General features: G+C 36.3%; 1 pseudogene across 1 annotated transcript; it reads right to left on the reverse strand.

Annotated features, from left to right (window-relative positions):
- Positions 1-205: 205 nt before the first annotated feature.
- Positions 206-5,518, reverse strand: LOC148970741 (uncharacterized; annotated as a pseudogene). Its single transcript, XR_016147808.1, has 3 exons — positions 5,422-5,518; positions 1,248-1,367; positions 206-1,094 (listed from the first exon to the last, which is right to left on the reverse strand). The product of XR_016147808.1 is annotated as an uncharacterized LOC148970741 (transcript).
- Between the last annotated feature and the right edge of the window lie 238 nt (positions 5,519-5,756).

Consider the following 5,756-nt stretch of genomic DNA (forward strand, 5'->3'; position numbering starts at 1 on the left):
TTGAAAGTGGGCGGGAGCAGCAGCTCATTTGCATTTAAGAGGACACACAAAAAAGGGCTTTTTTCGCACACTCATAAAGTGACAATTCTAACATGCTATAAAAAAGGATCTGTGCTACAACTTCACATACACAATCTGATATCAGATTTTACATTTGATAAAAAGGGACATTATAGGACAACGTTAAAAAATTGAATCTCACCAGTTCACCAGAAAAACATTAGAAATCTTTTAATGCAAAACAACTGTTGGAAAGTTGAATCTTATCATAAATCATGTTACAGCGGTTGGGAAAAGAGAAGCCCAATTCTTAATCAAACTATCACCAGATTCACACTTCACTACTAATTTAACCTGTAGATTTAATCACGCTATTAAATCAATCTGAATGTCAATTTATTTGTAAGTACAATATTTTTAAATCATGGACGTGAAGTGAACTTAGTTCACTTAGATGAGACGACTTCAGGCAAAGCTTCCTCTCATGACATCATAGACTAGATGATTCGGTGAATCTTCTTCCACAGTGTGAACACTTGTTTTCGGTGTCTGCCCAGTATGAACTCTCTGGTGTTTTTTTAAGTGGGTGGATGTTGTGAAGCTCTTCCCACAGTCAAAGCACACATAAGGTCTCACACCAGTATGAATACGCTCGTGCTCTTTTAAAGGTTGTAGTCGTGAAAAACTCTTTCCACAAAAAGAACAAAAGTGAGGCCTCACACCAGTATGAACTATAAGGTGTTTTTTTAAGTTTGATTCCACAACAAATGTTTTCTCACACTGATCACAGCTGAATGGTCTCACTACAGAGTGACGGCGCAGATGATCTCTGAAATTACTGTTCTGAGTGAAACTCTTTCCACAATGAGTGCATGTAAACGGTTTTTCTCCAGTGTGAATTCTCATGTGTTTCTCAAGGCCTGATTTTTGTGTGCAAGTCTTTCCACACTCAGAGCAGGTAAAAGATCCAGTTTTTCGAGCTCGTTTTTGAGTGAAATACTTTTCGGTCAGTTGAAAGACTGCGTTTCCATCTTCATTTTTGAAAAGCTGAGGTTTTTGAAACTGATGTTTGTCTTCGTTCATTTCCATTGGTTCTAAAATCAAAATATCAAGTTTTCAAAAATTCAAATAAAGAAATTACAATAATAAATACACTAATTTAGACACAATAAAGGAAAACATTTAGTCCTTTTTTCAGTTTTTTTCAGCTTCTTCAGTCATTAAAGAGAATGAAGGAAAACACCAACCTATCTGTTCCTCTGTATCTTCATCTTTTATTCTGCAGGGTTCTTTCTTAATCTCCATCTTTACAATAGTATGTCCGTAGTTTCTCCTGGAATAATTCCTCCTGCTTGCTTCTTCTTCTCCTGTGGGAAGATGGGAATATTCCCCAGCATTTAAACTCTCGTGAACAGCTGTGGGAGCTTCACTGACTGAAGGAGTGAATTGTGGTCGTTGTTGCTCATTAAGCAGATGATCATCAAGTGCAAATGTTTTCCCATTATATTTTTGAGACATCAGGACACAATATATGAAAAATCAAACACATTATAATCATGTCTTTTAAGTTTACATGACAAAAAAAATGTATAAGACAAACTATTGGATAAATAAATAGAAATAAAAAACTAATAACAACGTATGTGCACATATTAAATCCACAAGCAAACATAATGCAAACCAATGACAGAAATAAACGAATTTAGAAGAGAAAATAGAATACATTGTAACTACATTGTATTTCAATAAAACATCAATCTTGACAATTGAAACTAGTTTGCACATTATTCATAATATAACAGTTTAAAGTTCGATACAAAATTTAAAGGTGCTCTAAGTGATGTCACACGTTTTTTAGGCCCAAACATTTTTTTGTCACATACAGCAAGCATCTCCTCACTATCCGCTAGCTGCCTGTCCCTAAACACACTGTAAAAAAACGCGGTCAATGCAGACAACCCAGGCTCCACAAATGGCAACAAAAACAAACTGCGGCAACCCGCTCCACGAAACACAACAAACTGTTCCAGCCAATAAATTAGGGCCCTATGATTTCCGCGATAACGAAATCGCGGACGGAATCGTGAAATTGGCCAATTAACGCGGAATCTAGTATTAACGCGGAATTTCGTGGAATTTTCCATACTTGGTTTGAAATTCTGTTTTTGTGTGGGAGATGAACGTGAAAATGCAGACCGGGGGAAGCAAATCTGGGCGACACAAACCCCTCAACCTGTCATTTCAGCTCCAATGATGAAATCAAAACAATAGCCCCTTTTCCACCAAAGCAGTCGGTTCGGAGCCGGTGCCTGCGTGCGAACCAGTTCTTTGTGTTTAGACAGCCAAAGAACCGGTTCTCGGCCAGGAGAACTGGTTCCAAAGCGGCACCAACTGTTTGCTTGACTAGAACCGTTCTTTTACCACGTCATGCTTACGTCGGGGGCTGGGGCGGGTTTAGATGTGTTCTAAACATCTTTTCTGACCATGATAAAGGATCGCAAAGCCAAGAGAAACATTTGCAGAAACACGATGGAGTCCGCCTTTGTAATTGTTCTGCTTGAAGTTAACGCAAGCGTTTCTATTTTTGTAATTTTTTTATTGAAGACATTATAAGCAAAGAAGAAAAGTCACAATATAGAACAAATAAATGGAAAGAAAAAAAGACACAATTACAGGGGTACAGAACATAACTTATCATAAAAAAAATCCATATCAAACGAAAAGTTTAAAAGACTTACATATTTCAATAGTTTTTAAAGGTTTCTTGGTATACGAGTTAGAGATAATCTGAAGTAATGTTGTATTTGCAAGCGTTTCTAGCTAAGTCGTATGGCGACGTATACAGTGACGTAAAGACGTCGTTCCCTGGGCGATCTAGTCAGTGGAAAAACAAACAGGTTCTGAAGCGGTTCGCAAGTTGAACCAAATCCGAACCAGCACCAGTTCCGAACCAGTTCTTTTTTTGGTGGAAAAGGGGTAAATGAAAGCATGGCGAAGCGGCTCTCCGCGGCTCTGATTTCGTCGGCTAAACGTTAAGAAACTCGACGCTATAAGCCGTCAGTGCCGAGCCGAGCAGTTCGCACGTGACTTATGCAGTGTTTCCCACACATAGACTAATTCGCCGCCACATACTGCGTTTCGGTTTTTAACAGTATTTAAAACACGCAGAGTATTCTTTCAGTTGTATTTCCCCGCTCTCCCTCCGTCTCTCTCTCACGCGTCTCTCTCTCTCTCACACACGCGCACACACACGACGTGCACACCGCGACTGTCTATGAGGCGCCGGACTGGACAAAAAGAAAGCGAACTCCGTGAGAGACAGAGTGTGACTTTATTTAAACTTATATAAACTAATATAATTTATATTACTGGACAGTTTAAAGCTCATAACCATATTTTGTTGTTACTTGAAGAGTGCAGTGTTATGTTGCATCATGCAGTATTTGTCCTGAAAAGGCTACTGAGTAAATGTCTGTATTACCTTAATAAATTTAAGGTAATTTCTAATTTATTTGTATTTATTAATACATTTTAATCATTAACTTTAAAAGCATTTATTTTTACAACTAATATAACAGTCAAGGGTAAAAAAAAAAAAAACCTAATTCCCAAAAATTAAAACGGAGAAAACGGAATTTGGGAAAAAATAAAACGGAATTTGGGGGGAAAAAAAAACGGATTTCATAGGGCCCTATACAGACACTGTCAGGCTATAGTAGACCTGTCATTAAACCTATTGTAAGTCAATGTACCATCTCAAGGGTTTCAGAAAAATATTAAAAAGTTTGAAAAAACTACAGAGTGCTGCTTTAATAAACTTATATTTAAAAAATCTTTCAAATAAACATTGTGAGACCTACTAAATCGATCCAAAGGCGGCGTTCGATTAGAGGCAAAGGTTTCACGCGTGTTCCGTCTCTTCCCCTGGCAGTGATTTTTAATTAAATACAATACCTTTTATCTTGTGTATTAACTTGTTTCATCTGACTCCATAAAATGAAAAAGTTTTATCAATGATATCTGTGCATCATTAAATACACGTTAATGTTTGACTATGCTGTAATGAAAATAAAGTCTGATAGAATAATCAAATATAACAATTTATTATGTCAGGTAAATGTATTGCAATTCCTTAATCAATTTAAAGATAATCATCAACACAAACCATTAAAGTTTTAGAACAAAGAAGAACACATTTTGCTGCATACACACAGGTGCTTCCTCTCGGCGCAATTTCAGGATTGGATGGACGTAATATTTTCTCTTTCTTCTGTTTTTAATAAGAGAGAGGACAACAAAATCATCTTCACTGCTTGACGAATCCATTTTGTATTTTTGCGTTTTTCCCGCAAAGGTTTAATAAATACGCATCGGACTCAGTGTGCAAGGTTTCTGTGCGTGACGAATTTTTAGGCTGACGAACATGAAAAAACGCATACGAAAATTTTTCCATTTCCATTGACTCCCATTCATTTTGGCGTAACTTTGACAGCAAATAACTTTACATCTAAGGCATTTGAAGACCCCATTTGTCCTTTATTTATTTCTAAAGAAACACGGCAATGTATAAAATGCTCCATTACATTGTAGCTTATGTTATGGCCCCATAGAAGCAGTTTTTTGTAAAAGTAGGCTAACGATTGTGTCATAACCAAGCGACTCTCTGTCACACAGTAAAGAGATTACCATATGGACAGGAGGAGATAGAAGCTTGTGGGCAATCGGGGAAATGTGGAGGCAAAATGACAAAATAATTAATCAGAAGGTATTCGATACAGTTCTCCTGGCTCTTTGGAACCAGTTCTCCAGGTACTATTTCAACAAATTAATTAAACAAATAATTTCAATAGACAATTGGATTACAATGTCGGCTACATAAATAATAATAATAATAATAATATATGGCATACGATACTCATACATGATACTCTGTCTAACAATTAAAACGTACCATTTCCCATGTCTTCAACTTCTTAAATTAGCTCTGGAATTATAGCAAGTGTCAGGCTGTCAGCAAATAGAATTATCCCTCTTTACACACAATTATACTTAGCATGAACACCATATTCTACTTATTCTTGTAAAACACATTCGTTTTTTTAAATGTCAGACGTAACTTGAATCTGAACTGTTACAGTAACTTTGATAACTAAGTTATCAAAAACACAAATCATATATGTAAATTCACTATGTTTTCACTCTGTAAATTCACTCACATTTCTGTAACCGCGTGGTCTCTGCCATCAGTTTAGCATTTAACGTAACGTTAGTTTCATACGTGATCCACACATGGTTAACTTGAACTTTTAGACACCTATACGAACTATTTACAGACTTCAAAGAATGTCATTTGACATTTTTCACAGCCATGACTTATAATAAATGTATTTGCAAGACAATTTATTTTATATCATAGCCTACCTAAGAAGAGATATTAGACACGGAGCTGCAGCTTCACTTTCTGAGTCTGTTTGTCTCTGAGCAGCCGCAGCCGGGGAAAAAAAGTCTCAAGGCAAAAGTAATCAAATAATCGATCGTCCAGAGGCAAGGAATATCAATCGTCAGCAACCAAAATCACACATTCATCATTGAAATTCTGAAAACAACATATTCTGGTGACACTGTTATCCATATTTTTTTTTTTCATTTCTTTTTTTAACAACTATATTTCCACACAAGAGATTCATCGATTATCATGATAAAATATGCTAATTAATGGTAGTCCACACATCATCTACAAAAATTAATCTCTAACA

The sequence above is a fragment of the Pimephales promelas genome, chromosome 19 (genome assembly GCF_988280905.1).
Source record: "Pimephales promelas chromosome 19, fPimPro1.hap1.1, whole genome shotgun sequence".
In the NCBI taxonomy this organism is placed as follows: domain Eukaryota; kingdom Metazoa; phylum Chordata; class Actinopteri; order Cypriniformes; family Leuciscidae; genus Pimephales; species Pimephales promelas.